At 44.7% G+C, this 27,062-nt stretch overlaps 1 pseudogene; it reads right to left on the reverse strand.

The window, feature by feature from the left end:
• Positions 1-27,062, reverse strand: part of LOC140695049 (trafficking protein particle complex subunit 9-like) — a 109,545-nt pseudogene that overhangs the window by 32,971 nt on the left and 49,512 nt on the right.

Raw genomic sequence — 27,062 nt, forward strand, 5'->3', positions numbered from 1 at the left:
CAAAAACATTTATTCCTATTGAAATAGTATACGTGTTCAATTGTCTATACAGTGACTAGGTCCCATGATGGTGTTTAAGAGCTATTTTGTGTATAGCAATATTTACCTTCAAGTGCAGAAAAGGAGGGTGTGTATTACTCAGTTGTAGAGCACCTGCTTAGCATGCACAATGTCCTGGCTTCAGTCCCCAGTACCTCCAAAAAAAATAAATAAAAATAAGTGCATATTTAAAAATAAGAATAAAGTTATAAAAAATGCAGACTAAAAACCACTGCAATCTAGGTGCTACAATTATACTAAAAAAACAAGTGTTTCTATCAAATATTAACTATATGCCAATCACAGAGAGAACCAAAAGTCACACCTGAAGCATCACGTGTGATTCTCAGCAACCCTACTAAGTAGACACGGATGAGAAACCCGGCTCTGTGGATGAGGAGACGGAGCTCGGAGGAGCCGGGGACGCTGACTGTCCTGCTCCCCGTGACACCGCGTCAGCCCAGGGCAAGCGCTGACAGAGCTGCACTGAGGGGACACCCAGCTGCATGGAACCTTGGGGCACTGGGGAGTCCCAGAAAACACTAAATACTTTTCAGTGAAAAACCAGCTAAAATATATTACACTGTGCTGCATCCTTTAAACAGGGAAAGTGACTGAGACCTTTTTGATGCCTCCGTGTCCTTTCTGCCATTATCAGTTACTTGCCCTCACAGTGCGACCAGTGATGATCTGGACCCCATATGAAGTGCACTCAGATGGAAGAGCTTTTAAAGCTGGTTTATGAAGTTTGTAAGACTGTCTATGACTCACAAAGGCGGTCATTCATCACTTCTCACCGGTGTGGACGTACCACCTGAAATCACTCCTTTCTGCTTTTTAAAATCCCTTCATCTACTCCAGACTTTTCAACAGCAAAGAAGTAGCTCAACCACAGACAGTGGACAGCTTTTCACCAAATGGACTCGAACAGCCCATCTGACAACCTGGAAGCCCTTGTTTTCTATTAAACCCACTTCCAGGTACTTCATCATTTTCTGATTGGTGGACTCGGCCTCTGACTGGCCTACTCAGAGAGCTCCCAACCTCACATCCAGGGGTGGGAGAGGACCATGCTGTTGGGGGAAATCAGTGAGGAAGCTGGACATCCTCCAGCCACGTCTGCACGGGTAGAAGTGCCTCAACGTGCTCAGAAATTATACCGTCATCATCCCTGGGCTCCCATGGACTGGTTTCACATTAACCAAGCTCATGAGACACTGATGCAAGGAAACCAGAAACTTAAATTTTTAATGTAACAGAAGACGTGAATCTATGAACCAGACTGAAATATCAGAGTTCAACCATGAGTACATTTTCTCCTCCACGGCCCAATCACGGGCAGGCAGTCACATGGCAAGCATGGACAGAAACGGAGCAGGAAGGGTTTCTAGATTAATTCAATGGACTATATTTCTATTATACGAACAGATCTACTGCCCAGAAGTCAATTAACGCCAATCACGGTGCACTCTCCGTGGACAGCGGCCAAGAAATGACTATGAGCTCCTGTGTAACACTCCTTTCCCTGTCCTTTCTAGGCTAACTGATGCACAGAGGTATAAAGATTCAGGGATGTCGATAATGCTAAACACCCAAAGCCCATCTCTGGGAACCTCAAAACCAGACAGCCAGGGTTTAAATACCAGCTCTGCCAATTACTAGTTCTGTGATTTTGCCAACTTAATTACCCTCTGTGTGCCTCAATTTCCACACTGTAAAACTGGGATAACAATCAAACCTTCCTTACTCGCTTGTTGAGAAGATTGAAGGATTCATTTCTGTAAAATGCTCAGAAAAGAATGTAGCACATTTTGGGTGTTCAACAAATGTCAACTTAATATCAAATTGTTTTACAAGTCTCCCCTCTAATCATCTTATCTGTTTCCTGGCTAGCCTAAGTCCCAAATAAAATCCTTATTTCTCCTTTTACACACTCTTGGGGAGCACCCTTATGTTCCATCCAACCACCTGTTTAAACTGAGGGAGTGGATGTCTCCTAACCACTCCTCTGGGCCATGGAGGGTGCTTCTCCCTTCACACCCCTGGCCCCTGGCCCACAGCTAGCACTCATTACACTAACAGAGTGAGGTGTGAGTCCGGGGAGACAAGCAGGGCATGTGAAACCCTTCCTTTCACTCCAGTGTTGGTCACCATTGGGAAGCACGTGGGATGCTCAGCTCCATGTCAGGAAAGCCCTGTGCATGAAAGGGCAGGTCTTCTCAAGGGAAGGCTCGCTGTGGCCCAGAGCTACATGGGTGAGTCTGTATTTCTGGGACACAGTATCATGACACGCATTTTCCCACAGCCTTGAAGTTCATGGAGAACGTGGCTTCATCAGTAACAAAGAAGACATTTATTGCCTGTCTACTCTTTTGTGTCATCTCTCAGTAGGCTGCTGGAGACAACATATGTATAAGTATTGGATCTCCTTAAACCCCAAAATATATGAAGTAACAAATAATTCTGTGGCTTAACGTTGGTTTAGGGCGACTGTGTAACAGTTCTGACTCTGCTGATGCTAAATTATGGGTATAGGAACTATGGAACCTCCTCAAATATCTTTCATCATAAAACCACCTCTTCTTATTTTCCTGTTTCTTAGTAATTGCCAAAGACTCTCAAATGATGGCTTCACACAAAACAGCAGCTAAAGTTTAAGAGCCCTCTTGACATACACACTGTGGTAAACACTGCACATAATTTCTAATTCTCACAATTCTACAAATCAGATACGAATGTCCCCATCTCACAGACGAGGGAAAAACTCAAAACGAACTGACTCAGGCTCAAGTGGCTCAGTGGCAGCGCGTGCAGGCAAACCATATCAAAAACTACACCCCTTCGTATATGTACCAAATCTCCTACCACCAATTAACACACAGCGGCGGGGTCAAAACTAAGGGAACTCAATACACTTTTCACCTTTAAGGTCCTCCAGATGCCGCTTCTAGCTGTTTTATAAAATCCCGGCTCACTGGTTTCTAACACTAGAAGAAAAGCCCGATTTTGCTATTGTTTGCACAGCAAGTCTGAAATGTTCACAGTGAGATGACAGAATAAATCTAAGATATAAGCAGAATAACTTTTCCAGTTAGACAGACATAATGGACATTGGGCTATTCTGAAGCATTAAGTAAAGTAATCAAAATAAAATAACGTTGTTTAAGCCTCCTTTTACAAACAGGAAAGTTAAGACTGTAAGTAGGTGCAACAGTGCCACCTATGGGTAAAATGACCTTCCAGGTTACCAGGAAAGATGCAACACAAAAATTGCCTGTAGGATCAGTAACGAGAATCAGATAAATAAAACTTATATAGCACATGCTGCACTTTGATTCGGGGGAAAGGAGGGATATTCAGTATTTAATCTGATATTGCTAATACTCCTGAATATAAACAGAAGATATAGGCTCATGGAAACTCATCTTAGAAGAGGAAAGAATCCAGTTCAGCCACTTCATTTTACAGGAGGGGAAACTGAGACATGGGATCTGTCCTCCTGGCAATCAGCAGCAAAGTTCTCCTATGCCTCATGTCTTGCACTGTAGCAAAAACCAACAGATCTGTACTAGGCCTATATTCATAAAATTCACGTTTGTATTTTTCCAACAGTAGGTTATCTAAGTATCTTGCAAAATACTAAAAGAGCCAGGATATCATACAATTTTGTTGCCATACAAAAACATTTATTTACATAATAAAACAGCATGAGCTTTATTCTCTCTATTAAAAAAGTGACATGTCAAATCAATGTTTTGATATTTTAAACCTGTTAAGAATGTAGAAAAAAATCAAAATTTTCTTTAATCACAAAATAGAGGAGTTTATTCCCTGAAAATGATCAATATGGATTTTACTAAACTTAACGGATCTGGTCAGAATCCCACGAATTTAAATGTCTGAGTGGATGGTTACACGGCAACATAAATTCTGATTTGTAACAATACATATTCTGTGTAAATAATCTTCAAGGTCATCTGATTAAGGCAATTTAACTAGTCCCTGTCTCACTAGAATGATACAGATTTCATTAAAACTTCATACTACACCAAAAAAAAAATGAATCCTTGTTACTTTAAACCATATTCAAATATATCATACAAATACATATTGAATATGTATCAGAAATAAGCGACACTCTTTAGTATTCAGAGTTGATCCTTCTAAAATATCTGTCATTGTGACAGCACACTTTTATTAAGCACCTCTTGGGTTCTTTGTATACAAGGCATCTACCTCTCACAGTCAGACAAATTAAACGATATTACTCAAATTTCACAAATGAGGAAATGTACTTAAGCCATGAAAATAAAGTACATATTCATCAACAGGAAAGAAAAGAGTAAAGACTTTTCTTACAATATTCACTGACAATCTTTTCTTCCATATTAAAACTACATAAAACCAATTCAGTCTTTGTAAGTATTTCTGTCAAAAAGGGCCACAAGAGAAAAACAAGCAACATCATTAGCAGTGGTTGGACTTTAAGAGCTCACTTCTCTTTTGCACTATAATTATTTTTAATGTTTTGTTTTTAGTGCTTACAGAGCACTAAAATAAAAAAAATAACTTTTTATGTAATTACTTGAGAATTAAAAATTTGTGAAAATGAACAATTTTAATTTCTGCCACTCTGTCTCAACTTCTCAATGGTGTCTCTCCTTTCAAGGCCTCATCAGTCTGAGGTCACTAAACTCGGCCGTTTATGGAGTCACAGGTGTTCGGGTAACCACTTAACGGGAGGCTGATAAGAGGAGCAATTAAGAATGCATTCTGTGCAGCCTGGGTTCCAGCACCGAGCTAGCCACAGCCTGCTGCGTGTAATTGGGACAAGCTGCTCCATCTCTCAATCCCTCAGCTGCAAAAAAGGAGACACTGATACCTACAATCAAACACCTGCTATGAATTAAAACATGAGGAAAACATTTTAGCCTTAGGTAGGTGTCCACTCACAGTGAGTTTGGTCATTATGATGATGAGGATGGCTGTTAACAAATTAAGCTAGACCAAACAGGAGAAATCCCCTTAAAGGAGAAACATTTTAAGTCAATGAGCATTTCTTTTTGGATGAATTGCAGAATATTCTAATGATTTTTTAATAAACCAAATTTTGTCCATTAATTATAGATTTACAGGTTCATGGACAAGTCTCCAGAAAAAGAATTAGAGGCCTCTTACCTCTGTAAACTAAGAAAGTAAATTTTAACAAAAATCACGGAGGAGATTATACCTCATTTGGGAGAGTAAGTGCTTAACATGCATGAGGCACTCAGTTCAGTCCCCATTAACTCCATTTAAAAACATGGTTTTTTAGGAAATGGAAAATTAAAGCAAAAAGATGGAGGAATACAGAATTTTTTAGAGACTCATCTCAGATTTAAGATGGGGAAGAAACCATCCATTTCTCAGAAGAAATCTTGAGGACTATGTAAACTGGATCTGAGATGTCTAGTCCTTTAACATTATTCAAGAATTCATATTACCAAGTCTTAAAATTACCTGATAACGCACAGTGGTGATACTGATCATAACAGCTTCCATCACGGATCGAGCTCCGGCTAGGACTGCTCTGTTCTGACATCTCTGCCCCTCAGGCCTCACCAGGCTGAGAGCACTAAATTCGGTCATTCAAGAGCATCTTTTGTAAGTCCTCCATTTGTGCTTCTGACTCTCCCCTCACCAGCTCCTCTGAGGGAAGCACTGTTATCATCTTTCCCACTCACAGATAAGGCCACTGAGGCACAGAGACTAAACTCGTTCCAGGTCACATTGGCATTAAAGGAATTCTGTATTTCTGCTGTTTGCTTTTGACAAAGGAATCTGAGATATCAATTCAAGGCAGACTGTTAAATAATCAAGTCTGTCAGGTCTTCACCTCAAAGAGCAGATAGTATAAATTCCTGATGTAGGATGAGGCTGCCGCCACAAACTGACTCAGCTTGAAATTAATATCCAAGATGAAGCAGCGGATACACGTAAATATTCACGATTGTCAAGTCTGCTCACGGGTCTGGGCCCTTCACTGCCTGAACGGGGGTGAAATCCCCACCCGTGTCTGGGAGAGATGCACGGTGCTTCCCAGGCTCAAACAGGCTTCACGGGCTATTTCCTCCCACAGACTGGCCTCAACGATTAAAAGCTCTCAAGGTTTTTACACCATGCAAAACAAAAAGACATTTCTGCAGATGGAGCACTTTCTTAGGCTTAAATCTTTTTTTGCCTACACTCACCCAGGGGGAAAAAAGAAACATGACTCTGCAAAGTCTCTGACCCTCACCACTCACAGGAGTAGAACAGCCACAGCAGAAGATGGCTCTTCACATTGCAGGATGAGAACAAAATAAAGATGCCCCAACAACAGGCACTCCCAGACACAGCGCTCAGCAGTCTTCTGCAAACTCACGGTTGTGTAGCACCCATCACATTCTATTTCCAGAACACTTCATCACCCCTAAAGAATCCGCCTATCACTAGCAGTCACTCCCTAATCCCCCTCCAACCAGCCCCTTCCAGCCATCACCTGCTCTCTGCCTCTGCATGTGCCTTTTCTGGGCATTTCAGATCACTGAAATCAACAATATTTGACCGTTTGTGTCTGCTTCTTTTCAATTAACAAGCTGTTATCAAGGCTTGTATATTTTGAAGTGGTATCAGCATCTCTTTCTTTTTTTTTTTTTGAAAACGTTAAAGATTATTAGAAGGTGGTAAGCACTATCAAAAAGAGTAGAGTGGAGCATAAGTGATTGGGTTTCAAAGGGAAAAGTGTGGGTTGAACAGTCAGGGTGGACTTCCAGAAACAGGTGGCCTTTTTCATTTTCCTCTTTTTTTTTTCTTTTTTATTCACTCTTACGTGTGAATAATCTTCCACTACATGGAGATACTACATTCTGTTCATCCATTCAGCAGCTATTTATGGACGAGTTCCAGAAAACTGAGTGTAAGAGTTGACTAGCATGGATGGCATTTAAGCAAAGGGCAAAATGTGCTTTCAAAAAAAAAGCCAACAAACAGAGGCACAAGGAAATTCAGTGCGTTTCTGAGCAAAGTGCTTGCTTGCTTCGGCAGGACTACCGTGCAGGACTGTGGCGGATATTGGCAGGAGTCACGGTGTGGGAGAAACATGAGAAGACTCCCCACTGCAAGTAGCTCAGACAATTCTCCTCCCTCATCCTGTATTGTTAGAACAATGTTTCTAGGTTACTCTTATTTCAAGTAATAGCACTTTAACTGCAGATCTGATCATCTCCATCAGACCACCTTTCCTCCAAGCAACAGAAAACATTCAATGACCTGAGCAGCTCCAGGACATAATGGTGATGGATTAGGGAGTCCTGCAGCATTCCAGCCTGCAGGCACAAACCCCACATGTGCCCTGGTGATGTCCAGAAAATAAAATGCATGGAAATATCTCACTGTTTTTACACGACATCTGCCCTCAATTTGCCCCTAAATCATGCTCGCAAAGCACTAATCAACCCTCTCAATACAAAAATAAAAAAGCTAAGAAGGCAAATTTAGGCTCTTTCATTGAAAACCAGCAACCATCACTGCCAGTATCTGAGCTGGAATGCTCCTGACTTTGAAAACCACTGCGCAGTTACTTTTCAAGCGTAAAACTCATATATGTATTCCATGTAGATGATATTGCAGTAGGATTTTTCTTTTCAAAATTTCCACTTGCAACATTAGCACAAGAAAGTTTATGTATAGGCTTTAAAAAATCAATTATCCTCCACTTTCTTAATTTTGAACTAATTATTATTTTATAAATGTGGCTATGCTGCGTATTATAAACCGTTTGATTTCTGAAAACAAGACCTTTATGACCTCACTATTTCAGAGAAAACTTTAACGATTCTTTGAGAGGTGGGGCCTGGGGCGCCCACTATCAGCTCTTTAAATACTGACAAGGATGTGCTATGAAGTAATGCAAAGGCTCTAACTCCACATTAGCTCAGAAAGCAAAGAAACTACACCAAAGACTTCCTTAAATATTTTATATATTTCTATTCTTTTGAATATTAAAGTTCTTAAATGATATGATTTTTTTGAAAAAGACAACAGCTGTATTAAATTTCCTCTCACCAAGAAAGCAATCTTTATGAAGTAAAAAACCCCTATGGAAATCGAAATTACAGGACGTTTCTAGCTAAGTGAACATCCAGATCTGAACACAAACCTAAATCCGATCAGATCTCACTCGAAGGAGCTCTACAAAGTCCTGGGCAACCCTGGAAATTAGCTCTTTTGTTCCAAATGTTGGCTGAGCTAAGATCATCACACTAGGCAGGGAAGGAGAGAAGAGGAAAATCCACCTGGCGGCCTCCATCAGTTTTCTTCCAGCCACAAAATGCCTCTAGGTCGGCCCGCTAACAAGTCCCCCAATAAGGAAAGCCGGCATCCACACTGCCCCTGCCATCCCCAAGTAGCGCCGATGCCCATATCCCAGCCTGTGAATGGTCTTCTAATGATCCCCCAGTTGGTGGCACCCACCCCCTCTTCCCCGCTATACAAACACAGAGAGCCACGGCAGCCTTCCCAAAGCACAAATTTGATTACATCAACCCACACTTCAAACCCTTTAGAGGCTCCCTGTTAGAGTTCTAGCCCCACCCCAGACCCTGCTCGCCCATCCTCACCTAAGTACACAGGTCCCCAGTGACCACAGGGGCCCCTGACCTGCTCCTACTTCCCACTTGCTCCAGTCTCATTTTGACTGTTTCCCAAGGAAGCCTTCCCTCCCTCCAACCTCCACAATTTGTTCCTCTCTTCCTAGAACATTCTAGGCTAAGTCAACTTCTGACAATGCTAAGCTCTCAAGAATCAAATACATTTTGCTTACTAAAGTGGCTACACGCTCTCTCCCCTAGACTCACAGAAGTGCACGTGTAATGTATAAATGAATGACCGGTTGGGTCTCAAAGGGACAGACATACCTGCTCTCGCCCGTCCCGATCCTTCGGTCTGTAGAATATCAGAAGCAAAACCAGAAGTACCTTTCCTGAGGGTCACTTCTGTTGACACCCTTCACTGCCTACTGTGTCAGTTCTAGTAAAACTCAACTTCTTCCAAAGCCCTACATCCCGGACTCTCTCCAGTGTCCTCCCCAGCAGGGGCTCCCTCCACCCTGGACTGCACAGGGCACTCTCCCCGGGTGCCCACGCCAAAAGCCTCCAGGCCTCTGCCCGGGCTGCACCTGCGATCTGAGACACATTCTTGACTCCTTCTCCTGGCTGACTCTTACTCTGTCCTCACAACTGAATGTAGAGCCCATTTCTTCCAGGAATTCCTCTCCGATAATGTCCTTTAGGTCTTGTCTGGTCTCTATCTATAGCAGCAGTACATGGTGACCAACTGGGTGTTTGCCCGCTCCTTTGAGACCACGAACACTTGGGAACCACGTGGGAAGGAGTGAGAGATTACAAGACGGTTGAGGGAAGCAAAAAGCAGAAATCACAGTCCAAGTCCCAAATTCAAGGATACTTTCTCAGAAAAAAGTATAAACTATTTCACACGTGTGCAATTTGGCTACTATTTTTGTGGCTTGGGGACAGCAAGAACTTGGTGTTCTAGTCCAAAACCTAGGTTACATGCAAAGAAATGTATATATTCATATCCAAAGGAAACAAGAGCTGCTCAACAACAGTTTGCAGTTAGAACTGAAAGGAACTTTGATAAAGGCAATCTCTCTCTCTCTCTCTCTTCTTTCTTTTCTGGCATCATATAATTTTAGAAGTATTTGCGTGACTAACAGACGTCTACAGCCCGTGATTCTGCACTGAAGTGTTTGGGGCTGAGGAAGCCCAGATTACATTCACTCTGTAAATGCAATCACACCAACACACTGATAGGTGCCGTGTGGTGAAACTGATGTTCCAAAGCAGGCAACCTTATTCGGTAAGAGAACTCTGAATAGAAAGGAAGAAATGCAATGTCCTATACTGAATTTCATTTGCTATATGGGCCATTAACTGATAGTATATCTTGACTAATGAAACCCAAAAATAAATTGTCAATGTCGGTTTTCTTCATCTGACCATTTTATGCTAACTTCGGATATTAAATCCTCACTCCATACGGAAGCTCAGGCCTATGCTGCAGCACAGTTACACCCCGTGGAAGAAAGCCGACCAAGGGAGAATTGGAGAGTTTCCCTTTAGAAGCTGCGAAGTGTGGTTTTACACCTGTATATCATTTGCAACCACATCATCGACAATGGAGTTAGACGTTACCTCTGTGGGGCGAAAAGCACTGCATGCTTCAGAACCATCAAAGAACGCTGAGCTTTGTGAAACAGTCCTGAGGCACTTAAATCATACTTTTTCTGAAAGGCTCCAAATCTGACCCACTTCACCATTCCAGGTATAACAGGGAAGTACTGGAAACAGTAGAGAGAACATGCCCTTGAAGTCTGACAAGGCTCTGCTTGAATCCTGCTACAGCATTTATCAACCGCTAAACAAACCAATTCCTTAACCCCTCTGAGAAGGCTTCCCAATCCCCAAAAGGGGGCTGTCAGCGCCCACCTGGGAGTCATGGATGTGAATGAAACACGCAAGTAGGGCGGCCGACTGCTACCTGACACGGGGCCTGGCTAGTTTCGCTCCGCTGCCCTTCTGCCCCTTTAAACTTGCACTGATCCCCCTGGTAAGGATCAAGTCCCCGGAACAGACTGCCCGTATCTTCTGTGTATCCCTGGATACATGACTTACACTTAGGAGGCCAGAAAAACAACTGCCTCCTCCCAAGTCAGTAACAATATTCTTAAGAGTCTGGGTATTTTTAACTCTATTTTTCAGGGAGACTATTCCAGAACTTTCCAAGCACCATTCTCCAGGTTGGCTCCCCTCCCAGTGCCCATCCTTCTTACCTCAGATCCTCTGTCTGACTGCCTCCTGTTCATGGGAAAGCGAGTCCGGTAGGGTGGGGACTCCCTAGGCCTCCCTCCCTCCCTCACAGGTGACTGTGAATACCTTCTCCCCACTCCAACTCCAGATTCTGAGGATTCTAACCTTCCGTATCCTGCAGCCTCTGCACCTTCCTAAGACGCACACGTGGCCAAGACTCTCCCTTTGGATTTCTTTCTGGCTGGCCCTGCTGACCCCCAGGCCCCTTAAGGATAAATGGGATTGCTCTGAAAATGATAAACGCCGCTGGCTGACACACCAAAGCTGCATGGTCTGGGCTTATCTCCAACCGAGGCACAGCCCTCCCCTCCCTCAGCCTCAGTCTGCAGCTCTCGAGATGATCTAATTCACATGCAAGGCTGTGAACACCAGCTAAGAATGACGACTCCCAACGTGTATCTCTAGTCCAGCTCCTTCACCTGAGCCCCAGTCTCATAGAGCCGAGTGCCTCTTTGAAGTCCTAACTTGGATGAAAAATGGCATCTTAAAAATGCCTCATGTCCACCATTTACTCTGGAATTCGATTCCTGGCAGGTACCTCCCAGACTCCCCATTTTAGTAACAGCCTCAGCACCCACCTAGTTGTCTCAGCTCACATTCAATTTCCACTGTTCCCTCCCCCCGGCCCTGCCCTGGAATCAGTCCTGTTATTTTCGCCAATAAGCTGATCTCAAGTGTGGTTTTGCAGGGACCATGGCCGGAAACACACAAGCTCACAGCATGGTTCACTAACAGTCCGCCGTAGGGTGCTCCCTGGAGGGGGAGGCATCTCCTGCCGCTGGTCACCTCAGAAGGCACTGGATTCTCACACAGGAGGCCCAGGAGAAGGGACTCAAGATTTTCCCGTGGTCTGAGCTTTGAAGGGCCCGAGGTCTGGGGGAGCTCCTAATTAGCAGACACACTTGCCAGTGAGCAGATGAGGATGGGGGAACCCACGCAAGGCTGTTATCACTCCAACTCCTGGGCTCTCAGGAGCCACGGGAAAGACCTGTGTCCAGTGTACAGCCCAGCCATCACAGATCCCAGCCTGCATTTGCCAACCCGGACAGCCTAGACTCCATCTACTTGCGACACTTACTTCTGTTCTGTTCCCCACCCAGAATGTGATGGACTCATTCAGATATTCTGGCCTGTCTCAAGCGAGACAAATTCAGTGAAAAATGAAGTGTCCACATTTGGACCAGAGCATGAAAGGAGAAACAAGGCCTCATGGTCAGCATGATGGTGGTGGCCAAACCCTTCCACCGGGTGAGATGAACCATGGTGAGGGTGAGAATCCAGGGTCCTAGGTCGGCCAAATCATCTTCCTTCACGGTTGTCTGGGGTGTTGGAGACTGACTACCACAAACTAACGACACGGCTGTCAGTGGTGGATGTCAGCTGCAACAGAAACGGATTCAACTCTTTACTGCCAACATGGGTTAAAAGTAAAGGCCGGGGCAGGGAGGTCTGCACGGCTGCTGAGGCAAACCACAGACCCAGCTCTGAATGCCCACTGGCTGGAGCAGGGAGGAAGCTACGGCCCTTTTAGCTGTCCCTGTGTCCAACAGATCCAGGTGAGCCAGCTACTTAGGAGAAGGTCATGTTGTCCTGATACCCAGAAAAACCAGCCTCGTAAAGGGAACAAATAGTGTCATGGATTTTAGACCCAATTCTGCCCCTTTATGAAGGCAAAGTAAAGTAAATGGCACGGGGAAGTTGAATGCAAAAAAAAAAAATTAAAGAACCAAACGGTGACCGCTTCCTCCAACAGCGTCCCCTGCAGCTGTCACCCCCAAGCCGGCCACTTCCTCACCAGTGACCGCCGGCCAGGAAGCGCCGTCACGCACGTCACACAGCGACAGCCAGGAACCGCGTGCCGAGCACGTTTGTGTAAAAGCAGGAATCGAGCAAAATGCTGCAGAGTTTGACCTTACAAGTTTAAATACTCCATGAAAAGAATCCCTGAGCAGCCGACTAAATCAATTCGCATCTTACTTCTTCAAAACAATCAAACAAATTTAATAAGGGCGCATTTGTCACCAAATAAAAGGAGGACCAAACAGGTCCCTCAAAGCAAGGATTTTAACAGGTATCTAACACCAGTGGGTAATGTGCTAACAAAGCAAATATTCCAAAACATTAGAAAATACAAAATGACTAGGATAATACATGGATCAAGACAGATATTAAGATTTTGCTTTTTAAAGCGATGGAGACAGTATGGAGGGCAATCTGGCTATTTCCAATGCAGGGTGTGCACAGCCCACATTTTCAGATGCAACAACATGCTCACTGGGCAGTACAAATGAAAAAGGAATAAAGAAAAAGGAAAAGAGGAACAAGAGAAAATTAGAAACACACAAGAACAAAAATGATTTTGACAGCATGTACAAGAATTTACGTGAGTGTGTGAGGCCAGGGACGAGGGGATGGTGAGACCCACCCTCACCCCCTGCTCCAGGGAAAGCAGGGACCTAAGGGGAGCGGCGCTGCCGGGGGACCCCAACGTGGTCAGCGCCCCTAACCAAAATTCCACCTACAAGCTTCAAGGCAGCTTTTGAGCTACAAATTGTGGTCGCATTTCAGTCTGGACCGTTTTACTCACTTCCACCAAGAGTAGCAGGAGAGAATTAGGCTCTGCTCCTGTACCAAAGAATTGTTTAAATAATTAATGACTGTGGAATACTAAAAGCAACAATGAGGTAAAAGTGACTGGAGGAGAATATGCTTGACCCGAGCTCACTGGCCGCGTTATCTCACTGACGTTCAGAAGCTGGCTGAGCCCTTATGGTACCAGAACAGACAGACCCAAAAGGAGGGAGGTTTAATGCGCTGCTGTATTTCGATACTGGGAGCCATGCCTGGTACACGAGGTTCTGGGTAAACAATGGGGACAGTGTCAACCACTGTGGGCTAATTACACATCCGGATACTCCGCCAAGTCCCAAGGGCAGACTTCAAAAGACAAAAACAATCTGGCATTCTCTGGTGGGGCTGCAGACTCAGAGACAAGCATTTGTTGAGCAAAAATATCACCAGTGCCTCCTATGACAAAAGAGGAGGCACTGGCGTGGGGGCTGGGGCAGGGCTCCAGGCTTCCACTGCTCACTCACCAGTCTGTCCAGGGGGAGAAGTGGTCCCTGCTTATGTTGCACTGATGCACCTACCTTGACTAATGCCTGGGGCCTCAGCAGGTGTTGACAGGAGAGGTGAACGGAGCCAGACTTGGTGTAGCAAGGTGCTGGCAGCTATGCCCTCAGCAGTGCCCAGGCTCCTATACATGCCAGCTCATCTTAAGAAGCAGATGGGGAGTGCGGGCATGTAGATCACAGGGCCCTGAGAGGACAAGTACAGATCATGGCTACAGCATGCCTCTCCCCTTCCTTAAGTCATAGAGGTATGTCTGGGAGGAACAGAAAATTCATCCAGAGCCCGCTACATTATCTCTCGCAGGTGGGACTCGTGTCCCCTGTGCTTCTCACTCACAGGGCTGGTCTAGACATTCTTTTTATCAATTCTCTAGCATCTTCTCCTCCAACTTACCAACAACCAGAGAGTAGGATCTGATCTTAGCTAAGTTCAAGAGTCACAGAGCACTTCCTTCACAGCGGGCCCAGAAACATGTGCCAGGTTCTCCGACCGTCACCTGTGGGACCACCATGAGCCCTCTCCAGACTCAAGGACAGAGGCCGTAGGCCGGGGGAACACAGCTTCCCTCACTCTCCCCAGCAAAGTTATCCACGTCTCGGAAAAGGCATCTCACCCTCTTCTGCCTGAGGGACAGCACAACAGATACACCGGGAAACAGAGCTGAAGTTGGGGGGGTAGGCAGCCCAGAAGAGCTCGTCTGTACTTCCGAGGCAATGTGGGGCCGTTGACTTAATCATAGGGAAAAAGTGAGAATGAACATTTCCCTGCTCTGTCCCATACACCGTGATACGCCTTTCCCTGCATAAGGAGTTCATTCGGAAGTCCCCGGCGGTGTTTCTGATGTCCTAACTTGGCATGGAGGCTGTCGGGCAAGAAGAGAGGGCCTGAGCAGAATAGGTGCTGGGCCTGGGAGGCAGGAGACACCGGCTCCAGCCGCAGCTCAACCAGCTCCTCGTTCCGCCTCTCGGGGTTCAGCATCTCATCTATAAGCAAAGGGATGAGACTGTCCCAGGACAGGCTGCCCAACAGAAATGAAATGAGAGCCATGTAAATAACGTTTCCCATTTGCCACGTTTAAAATGGTAAACAAAGAAACAAACCAACAAACAAAAAACAAATACTAGAAACTGATTTTAAGAACAGATCTTACTTAATCTACTGTATGTAAAATACTATCATTTTGACATGTAAGCAATATAGGAAGTAAAGAGATAGTTTATATACTTTTACTAGACAAGCCTCAGTGTCTGATGTGCATTTGACCTAGAGCACATCTCAGCTCAGTCCAGCCTCCTCCCCAGTGCTCCTAGCATCAGTGGCTTTGGCTACTTTATTGGACAGCAACCCCAGGGGTCCCACCATGGTCATGGCTGTAAAGCGGGAGTAAGTGTCCACACTAACCCTAAAAGGATCTCTCTGAAACAAAGGCGGATTCACTTTGAAATGTCTGGAAACCGGCGGGCTGCATCTCCATCCCCCCTTGGCTACAAGACAGACTTCTTCCTTGCTGATCCCTTTCTGGATGTAGGGAAGCAATCCGGCACAAAGCCAGGGTGGACTGGCCTCCAGGTAAACTTACCTGCTGTCTGTGTCCAGTCCCATGAAGTCCTCCTTCTCAAACGGGATGCAGGGGAGGGGGATCTTGTCCCCAGAATTCTTGGGGCCACCATCCAGCCACTTGGAATTGAGCAAGATGAAGAGTGACTCAGTGAAGTCCTCGATCCTCTTCTCCACCACCCTGCAGTCCTCTAAATTTGAAGGCAACGTCGGTGCGCGGCTGCTCAACTTCCTCCACATGCAGTACAAAGACAAAGAGCTGAGAGTCATTATCGAGGTGCCATACAGATCCTCTGCACGTGGAGCTTCTCCAAGGCCTTAGCAGAGAGACAGTCGGTAATGGTGACAAGGCCCACGACCTTGCAGTGTTTCTGGAAGACGCTCCACCCATTCTCGGGCACATAGCGGTGCCTGTAGTGGATACAGAGTGTCCACTGGGAGCCACATGGGCTGATATGGCTCACCGAGGTGAGTAGCTGATAGATGCAAAAGAAATTCTCCTCTGAGATGATCTCCATGGTTTGGACTACAACGGGAAGAGTCTGGTGGTCCTCAGCACACTGCACGTAGTCAGGGATGCTCATGTTGCAGGCCCTGCCGAGACAGGAGAGGAGATCGAGGTACATACTCTGCTGTGTGCTATGGGCCCATCTGGGTTGCGGTGACCTGGTGTGTACCAGACAGAAGGCAAGGGAAGCCAAAGCAAATCCGGGGGTACAGTTTGTCCTCATAGTCTGCACATGGCTACTGTAGCTCGGATCACATTACCCAGCTTTTGGTCTAGGCTTCCTGCCTCTGCAGAGAAAGGTCATTTCTTATTTTCTATTTCCAAGCACCTAGCAAGGCCCTGATGCAAAGTCACTGCTCAAAAATGCTGAATAAAGAAATGAACAAAGGAAATGCTTCCCCAACCCCCTTCAGCAGAATATAAAGAGAAGGACCACAGTAGGATCAAAAGATCTGGATTCCTATTCAATTTATTTGAACCCCTTAGCTTCATAGTAATGGATAAGAAAACTTGCCTTGGGGTAGAGGGTACTGTTCATTGGTGGAGCACATGCTTAGCATGTACGAGGTCCTGGGTTCAAACCCCAGTACCTCATTTTAAAAAATCAAACAAATAAATACACCTAATTTCCCTCCTGAAAAAGTATTTTTTAATTCAAAAGTCAAAAAACACCTTGCAATTGACACAACATTGTAAACTTGACTATACATCAATTAAAAAAATTCCTTGCCTTGCAAGAATATATCTGGATTACGGATGTTTGCAAATGTAAAATGCCTAGGGTACCACCTGCATAAAAAGTGGTGACTGTACAATTGTACTATCCCCCATTTATGAGCTATTCTTCCTTTGGGGGAGTTATAACCTCTCAGAGCTAATTTTCTCAGTTTAAAAAATATAAATATTTCCTGGTTCTCAGTACTGCTGAAGAATCAGATAACCCTAAGAAAGCATCTGACCCACAGAATTTACTCAATAAATGTTTCTTGAATGAATGAATAAACAAGCAAAGTGAATGCTGCTCCCTGCCAAAGACCATCATAATGATACTTCCTGGGAATCCCAAGCCCACGTTCACCAGACTCTGCACTAACAATGTGGGTGACCTGGGCAGGCCTGTGTGCTTCTCTAAGCCCCAATTTAATCGTGGATAGAAATGAGGGCAATAACACAAACCTCAAATTGTTAGTGAGTCAGTAATGAATTGTACCCCAATATTGCAAGATGGAACCATTAAGGAAAACTGGGCAAAGAGTCCATAGGCTCTCTCCATATTATCTCTTACTACCAAATGGGAATTTACATTACATCTCAAAATAAAAAGTCTAATTTTTTAAAGAGGTTTTCGAGGTTAGGTGAGCTCACTGTCTCAAATAAGGAACACACAGTACAAATAGGACAATGCCCAGCCCATGAGATACACTCAGTTAACATTCCCACTGAGCCCACTAGTCCCTCCAACTTCTAATGGTGTCCACTTCCAAGAGCCCATGTGACCATCCTTGTTCTAATTTTCTATTTGTAATTTTTTTCTTTTCATTAAATAGAAACACCCAATTCCATAGAATTCTTACCAGATATCATGATGGCAGCCCTTCAAAACCTGACCACAGAGATCATGATGGCAGCCCTTCTTGGTGAAACAATAAAATGAATAGCCATTTTCACAAGACCTCTGAGTAAATCTACTAGGGAACTTCATCCTGGACTGAGGAAGAGGACTGGGGAGGAGGGGGCATTCAGGGGCACAGAGAATCATGGGCCACCTGTCCCACGATGGACTTTAGACTCACCCTCACCCTTCAGGAACTACTAAATACACACAGACAGAGTGCTATGGACAAGATTTTTTTTTTTAAACAAATCCCTGAATCCCTAGCAGGTCTTGTTTCTACCCATACACAAATGGCTTATTTGCATAATGTTTCACAAAAGCCTTAAAATATTATCACCCCAACTTGACACATCAAGAAACTGAGGTAGAGTAGTTTATCACATTCTACAAGATTAGAGAGAGGCCACGTCAGACACCGTATTTAAATCCAAGCCCCTGCTCCAGTGCTCACACTAGAAAGTGTGACATACTGCCCCTTTCCTGCCCTCTCCCTGCAATCAATCTCTGAAGAGTCTTTTCTGTGTCACCTGGAATCACAATCACATTCATTTTCCACAAAGAGCTATGTCACTCCTTGGAGGACTTTTCAAAATCTAAAGGGTTGGTTTGAGAGGAGAGATTTGCATTTTCTGTTTCTCAAAGGAAACATGGCTTTAAAAGAAACTGAAAAGTAGTTATCTAGTCTAAGCCCTCATTGTGCAGAGAAAGAACCGGAGGCTCAGAAGAGATGAGGAAAGGGCCTTATTAACAAATATTGCCTCAGCGCAGCACCAAGCCAGACCTGGCACTTCTAGGGGAGGATCTGGAAGGCCCAGGAGAATGAGTGTTAGAAAACAGAAAGAGAAGAAGCATACAAGGCCCCGTCTCTTCACCACCATAACATGAATTTCCACCAAATTACCCAGAATGGGTGCAGCCAATATTAAGTTTGTCAAAAGAGGTTATAGAATTCTCAACCATAGTGGAAATTCCAACATTTACTGTGCTTTTTTCCCAGTTCAAGCATCAATTCAGTGGGCACTCTGTACCAGGGACTACACGAGGCCTGGGGTTCTCCCAAATACAGATCTCTATTACCACGTGTGCAAACCACATTAAGGCCACCAGAAGAAAAGCGCCCACAGATAAGATGGAATTACTGAAGCTGAAAGCAGCAAAAGAGCATATATTACTAGGAAAAACGGTGCTCCTAGTAATGGACTCATGGACATAGAAAGCAAACTGTGTTTAGCAGGCAGGAAAGGGGGGGTTAACAGATACAAATTAGTAAATATAAAATAAATGACAAGGACCTGCTACATAACACAGGGAACTATATTCAATTTCTTGTAGTGATTTATAGTAAAAACAATCTAAAACATATATATATACATATGCATATGTTTATAACTGAATCTCTGCTGTACACTTGAAACTAACATTGTAAATTGAATACACTTAAATAAAAAATAATTTTAAAAAATAAGTAAAAATAAATGCAATGCCATTAAGAAAAAATAAAAGAACTCTCTAATCCCCTTAACTGTAGGTGGTCGAGAAATCTAGCTGCAAACACCAAGTCCACTGGATCACTCCAGCACTGGCTGTCACTCTTTCTGACCATCAGAGAGTCACTTGCTTCACTGAGGTTACTTTTCTCTTCTGTGAAAGGCTACAGTTGCAACTAACGATGTATAGAATCTCATCATTCACAAGCCCAAAAAGTAGTGAGGACTTCACATGGGCCAGGCTCTGGTCAGATGAAAAGATAGGGTCCCAGATATATTCATGGGTAGAAGAAGTTTATGCCATAAAGGTATAAATTCTTCCTGTTTTGATAGACAGATTCATTTCAATTCTGGTTAGAATTCCTACCAGATTTTTCTTGGAATAAAACAGTTAATTTATGGTCAGGAATAGCCAAGAAATTTCTTTAGAACCACCACTTGGGAGGGGTGGATAGGTCATTCATTTCCACTGCTCTTTCTGAAGTGATGAAAACGTTCTGGAATAATAATGCATGCACCACTGTGAATATGCAAAAAGCTGCTGAATTGTACCATTTAAATGGATGGAATTCATGGTGTGTGAACTATATCACAATAAAACTGTCCTATGAAAATTATTTCTTGACAATTATTTTTCAGTTTATACACTAGTCTGTCCCACAATTTAAGAAAAACAAAAAACCTAAACAAGCCAAACTATGCCAGGAGCACTTTAGGGCTGCAATATGCCTGGGTCTCCAAGGCCTCTGGTGGTGCTGTTCCTGTTAACACACACTAGCTGGGCTGGGCTAGTTAGGGACTGTAACTATCTTTTGAAAATCGAGGATCACTCCTTTCACCCTGGGAGAGGGAAGGAAGGAGGATGTCACAGCCTCATGCCTTCAGCACATTTTTAACAGAACCAAGCCCTGCTTTCACCACTGCAATCCCTCTCACTATAAAAACACGTGACATCAACAAGCACCGCCATCATAACACCTGAAAGTGTTCAAGGTACTTACCTGAGGCAGAAACATGGAGGGGGGAGACAGAACCTCGCTTAGCAGTGACGCTCCCTTTTCCCGACTCCACCAGGAGAAGCTGGGCGTTAGAGCCGGAGGCTTTCAGCCCAGGTAGCAGCGCCCACGCCACAGAGCTGGTCCTCAGGGAGCGGGAAAGGGAGAGCAGGGCAGCCCCGGGGTCGCGGGGCAGGGAAAGCGGGGAGGGGGACGCGGGCTGCAGCCTCGCTCGGAGGACAGCCCCAGCCACAGTCCCAGGCGCCCGCCCCCGTCCGGGTCCGCAGACCCCGCCCGCCCGGGACACAGCCCGCCCAGGGGCGGGGACGGGCCGGCGGACGAGGAGAGGAAGCCCGGGAGGAGAGGACTAGCGGGAGGGAGAGGGGAAGGGGACGCCAGCCGCGGACTGAGGGGATCCCGGCTGGGTGAGAGATGGCAGGTGCACACCAGGCCCTGGACACTGTGGCCAGGACGCCGGGGCAGGTGGCGCTGGCAGAGGGGTCTGGCCTGAGCAATTCATCTGAACACGGGCTGACTAGCGCCCTTGGGGTCTGTGACAGGCGGACCGCCCTCCCGCAGCCGCCTGACCCCTTTCCCAGGAGCCCCCCACCTTGCACTTCCACAGTCAGAGGCCCCGACCCCAGGCAGGAACCAAAGGCCTACCGGGCGACGTAGTTGAGAAGCCTTTGGGCCCGATCCCCGGCTCGGATATGGAGCTCCCAACCAGCGGACCACTTGGCACTGACTGCGCATGCGCAGGAGGGCCAGCGATCCTCTCTGGGTTCTGTGAGAGAAGGTGGGACAGCGAGGGAGGGAGAAGATGGGAGCGGGTGGAGAGGACGGGAAAATTGGAGGGATACAGATGGACAGGATGAGCAGAGAGAAGGAAGGGATCTGGAGAAGGGAGGGTCTTAGAGGAGTTGGAGAAAAAAAGCTTTACCTCTGGGGCACCCCTAGGCAGCAGACCTGCCTCTGTACCCTTCTGTTACCCTTCAAGCCCCGCAGCTCAATTTTACCACCGTGATCCAACCCTCCGTCCGATGCTTCTGCAGAAACCCTAGGGAGATCACACCCGTTGCCCCCACGCGGAGCTGGGTTTTCTGTTGCTCTGAGAACCAAGCACCCGCAGGTGTTGTCGCTCAGAACTTCCTTGGGAAGAGCACATATTCCCCTTTTACACGCTGGGAAACAGGCAGGCAGGATCTCTGCCTTAGCTCCACTGTCCCAGGTGTTGGGCTGGCGGGGAGCGGGATGGTACAAGATCAGAGCCCCAGACAGAGCAGACTGCCTGAGTGTTGGTGCATAGTCCCCATCCCTCCTGGGTAAACCATACCACACCCTAGTGGAAACATCAAGGGCTCACAGTAGTTCCCTGGGTGTGGGAGAGCTGTCCTCATGTGAAGGAAAAGTCCAGCTGGGCTAACAAGCTAAGTCACAAATCTAAGTGTGATAAGTGTCAGTTTACTGATCTAAATTATGCTGGGCTATCTCGTAAATATGAAGTTTAGTGTCAGTTTATTGGCCTAACAACCTAACTCGTAATTCCAAGCTCAACAAGTGTCAGTAATGTGATCTGTTACAAATTGATAAGCTCCAGTGTACTTATTCCTTGCTTTTTGTTCTTTGAGCCTTATTGGCTAATCCCCCCTTACTTGTAACTAAGCCTTTAAAACCTCATGTGCACGTCTTGGAGGTACTCAAAACTTCGGAGCCGAAGCCCCTCTGAGCCCACCGGCATAATAATTCTGAGTACTCCAACACTCCGATTGGTGCTTTTGTCTTGGCTGGCCTGTTTCCATAACACTCAGCTCCAGTGCCCAGCTTTCTAGGTAGATAGGAGTGTTACCAAGTCGAAATTAATTCTCCTCAGTGCAGGACAGGCCAATAAGTTGGGAGACCAGATGTTGGGGCATGGAATAGCAAGTTTCTGTAGACCTAGATGGCAAACTAATGTCCTGGAAAACCATCTCCCCAAGTCACAATTCAGGCTCCTTTCCTATGTGCTTGGTTAGTGCAAACTTCTTAGTGTAGGAATTCCTTCTTGTTAGAATCCTTTCTTCTTGCAGCTATCTGCGTGGGTCAGATCCCTGTAAACCTCCAACAAAAGAAACGTTATTTTCTATTCTGCAATTTGCTATCTTTTAATGAATGAAAAAGTGTTAAATATCCTTAAAGGTCAGAGCCTTCAGAATAGGGTCTCCTGTTTATTTCAGGCTCTAGGCAACATTGTTTTACAAGCAAGATGAAGCCTAGGTGACAGAGCATAGGGTTAAATTCAAAGGAACAAATCTAATATGGAGTCAGATTTGTTCTGTTATATTACCCGGCCAGATGCCACTTGAGGATTTAAACCACTTTAAGTTAAAAATAACTAAAATTTTAAAGGAATTTACATACATAGGTGGGAATGTGCAAAGCATATCTGGAAAAGCACCCAAAGGATAGTAAACAGAGGCATCTCCAGAGAGGGCTGAAAGAACAGAGGATGAGGGAAAACTTCTTTCACTTGTGTATTTTTGTTCTCTGAGTTTTTTTTAAACCATTTCCTTGTATTTCTTTTTCACATAAAAGAAATGTGTAATGGAGCAAAGGAGTAATTAGCTTAGCAAATACAGCAGCCATGGAATCACTAGTCATCACTTTTGATTTAAGCCAGAAAGCATTTTTTGACTCTCTCCAATGTGCTCTGTCCTGTTTTAAGACATCTATTAATATTATTATTATTATTATTATTATTATTATTATTATTATTATTATTATTATTACTATTACTACAAGTACTACTACTATGACTATTACTATTATTACTATTATTTAATGAAAAAATAACACGGTTTACCTCACCCCTGCCCATGGCTGGTGGAAAACCAACTGAGTTTTTCTTGAGTTGTTTTCCAAGGAGTAGAGATGAGTTTATAAACAGAACACATCTTCAGGGCAAAACAGGCAGTGTGCATTACCAGCAGGCCAGACAGCAATGAAGGGTTTTCAATAGAGGCACCCAGAAGCTGAGAGAGAAAGCCTCCAGGACACTACAAAAAGCTGCCCAAACTGCCATCTCCATGGTACTACTGAAATAGGAAAGAACAAATCTGACTCCATATTTGATCTGTTTCTTTGACTTTAACAAAGCCAAGTTAATATGCTCCGGTCTTTTCATGGGTTATGATGTCACAGAGGAAACGGACAGGTCAACAAGGAACCACTCTGCCGTGATCACGGAGCCGGGGAAAGGGATGGGCTGCAAGATGTATGAAGCAGCCACAACTGTGCCCGTGCTTCTAGGCAGGTATCCAAAATCGCCTCGACAAGGTGTCAAACATTTGTGCCCATGTCCTCATCAACAGACATGTATTAAAGACAAATGGAACCATATAAAAGGCCAATACCCTTGCTGGGTACACCGTCCAAAGAACAAAGTCTCAGTTTGACAACTGGCCATCTCGGTTCCATGGGATTCATTCTTGGAGAACCTTAAAAACCACTCTTCTGTCCTCAAGAATTGCTGCATATTTGTCCTATCTTTGGCTAAGGGATGCAGCACGTTCAAGTGAACTTTAATGTCTGCACAGATTTGACTGTCTTTTTCCAGGTTCACTTGTCCTTTCAAAAGAGGCCTGAGCTAACTCCATCCTCCGTAAGATCTAGTCCCTCCAGTGACAGCTCATTGAGCCTGCAATTAAAAGCCAAGTGAACAAGACTGTCCTCAGCTAAAAAGTTCACCCATCTTTCACTGTTTTCTTAATCTCCTCTCCTGGCTAATTGCAACAGACTAACACCTCCCTCCACCAAGATTACCAACTATGTCATTTTGTCTCCCCAAAGAGAAAGTAAGGTCCATAATAGAGGAGACAACTACATAGTCACCTCTGAATTCGTAGCATATAGAAATGTTAATAAATAGAACTATGATCATGGCTTCTTTCCTTTAAAACCTTTCTGGTTATTTGAATGAGACCTTGGAAGAGAGGTGTTTGCTGTCCAGTATCTTGATCCACAAGACTCTGGAGGCCTTTTTCGGAATAGCTGTTCACTGATTCATTCAAAACACAACTTATCAATCAAGGAGTAGCTGTGCTTTTCTGCCAGGAGTTTGTGGTCACTCTCATGCCAGAACAGCTTTAAACTATATCCTTACTTTGGATTTGTTATTTTTCCCCTCTTCCAACAAAATTGACTTTTCTTACTTTCTTGTCTTGAGGAATTTTTTTTTTCCTATTCCACCCTTTAGTAAAGCAAGATTCTCAGGAGGGGCTTGGCCCATTATATGATCACCCATCCAACTCCTAGTGTGAGAGGCCTGGGGCTCACATCCTTCCCTCCTGTCAAGGCAACTGAAAATCAGTTCAGGAGCCAACCAGCACACCACGGCTTCTAACGCTCACGTATCTCTCAGAAACCCTGCTTTCTCGTTTGTCTTGGCTTCTGAGAATTTTCCCTCACTTTCTTGACAATGAGTTGTGCAGCTTGAAAGATGAGGAAGGAAGGTTTTATTTCTCAATCAGCATTTTAAGGAACTTGTGTAATGAAGGTTTTCAGGAGTTTTAGTACCCTCCATTGCCGAGACAGAAAACACACTAGACATTTTCTAAATTTAGTTCTCATGTGCATTTTTTCTTTCCTATTTTTTTCTTAACTGCTAACAGACATTTTTTAATTTAAAAAAAATAAGGCCCCAAAAAGAATAGAACACTGAAGGGGCAAACAAAATTAAAGGGCAAAGACAGAAAAATGATAACTACTCTACAAAGTTAATGTAATACATACACTATGTATCAGATCAGCAATTCTCAGTAACAGCTAATTGAAACATGACCATGAGGTAAAATTTCTCTCCTGTCAGGACATGGCCAACAGAAAATACAATTAAACCAACAAACTAATTTCCTAAGTCTGGCGAGGTACAGAAGTCTACAAGCTAAATGTGTCTTATTCTAGAAAAGAGGAAGACACACCAGCTCTTTTCTGTGGAGCCTGAGCCCACGGGAGGACGGTGAAGTGAGCTCTGTAAGTACCCAATTAGCAAAGTGAGTGATGAATAAATAGACGTGAGCTTTGATGACAGAGATAATACTACTATTCGTTTGTCCTTTAAAGTATGACTTCACTTTCAGTGATCAATACTTCGGCGTCCTTAGGAGTTGAGATTTTAGGAAAATGCACAACCTGGGCCCAGATCTCCTCTTTAAGCTCGTGACACTGCAGTTAGTTGTCTCAAAGGCAGCTCCAACTCCACATGCAAAGAGCTGACTTCACGGTGTTCCTCCCATAGCCGTCCTTACCAGGGCCCCTGGTCGGAGGGTAAGGTCTCCCTGCGTCTCCCAACTCAGGCCCATCACTCACAGATGTGAATGGACCCCTCCTTCAGGGCCCAGATATCCTCAGACACCGAGTCCCACCACCCTCAACTGACCTACCAGATACTCACTGGCACTCACTCAGCACTGACTCTCTGCTGGAGACCACGCTGCACACTGCACAGTGTATCTCACTGGATCTCCACAACAGTCCTGGGAATTGGGTACATCACTGCTTCAATTGATTAGATAAATTGTTTCACTTCCTTGCGTGTGTCCTTCAAACTGACACGGCTACTAAGCCACAAGCCTGGGCCTGAAAACCACTTGAAAATTGGACACTGCTACACCTCGCAGCCACCCTACTCTGACTCATCACATCATCTCCTGCCAAGCCTTCTAAATGTTTCCAAACATTCTAGAAGACAAATATGAACTATGAGAGCACCCCACTCTCCTACTTAAAATCTGTCAATGATGGTTCACTCCCCTTAGGAGAAAGCCCAACCAGGCCTGAGCACAGCCTAAGGCCCCAGCATCCGCTTTCCCTGCACGGCCGCGCCGCCTCACCCACCACGCAGCTCTACACGTGCCGTGTCTAGGACAGGGATGCTGACTCCGCACAACCCAGGGCTTGTCTCACTCGAACAATGATCACCTTCTTCAGTGTTCATCTTCTTCATTGCTGACTCTCACAAAAATGTTTTCTCATGATGAATCAATATCTTTTTCCTTACAACTGCCCATCATTAATAATGAGCTCCCCCCAAAGAGAGAAGACCTAATTCTCAGTCTCCTTATCTGTAAAGTGAGAATAACAAGGAAATATGTGAGGTTTCAAGAGAAATAATATTCATGTGAGGCTGAGGGACAATTCCATCATACAGTAAGCATTCAATATGTGCTTACTTAATATTAATAAGAATATATTGCATTCTAGCAACCTTCAATCAATGTTTTATGACTTTGTCCAACAGACTACTGACAAACTGTTGGACGAACCACTTTGAGCAGATCAGCACAAGCATACTGGGAGAGGTAAGTGCTGACTCCAGTTACAGCTGCAGCCACCCAGCACTACGGGGCGGGGGCAGTTTGCTCAAACTCTTACATGTTGCTTGAGCATTTAGTTCTCATTATAGAATAAAGACAGTTGTTCTTTAGTCAAAGCTCCTGAAACATAAATCTTCAAAGATTGATGCAAATTAGGTTTCAAGTACAACACTCTCACTAGAATTTATTTGAAAATTATAGTCTTAGCTACTCCGCACATCAAAAGGGCATAATCTTAATGTATCTGACTAAATACACTGAAAGGGTTGTTTAAAAGTAATTAAGAAGAAGCCATTCAGAATAAGCTCTCAGTATCATCTGCACAAAGACCCACCCAAGGGTCTCATTTCTCACTTCCACATAGGTGTTTTCAAGTAGCTTACCTTGGGTCTTGGTTTCTTATAACACGGGGCGGGGAATAGTTGTGGATAGATTTATGTAGCAAATATATACCAAGGGTATTTGTTGTGAA

Source organism: Vicugna pacos, unplaced genomic scaffold (genome assembly GCF_048564905.1).
Source record: "Vicugna pacos unplaced genomic scaffold, VicPac4 scaffold_127, whole genome shotgun sequence".
NCBI classification, from domain to species: Eukaryota; Metazoa; Chordata; class Mammalia; order Artiodactyla; family Camelidae; genus Vicugna; species Vicugna pacos.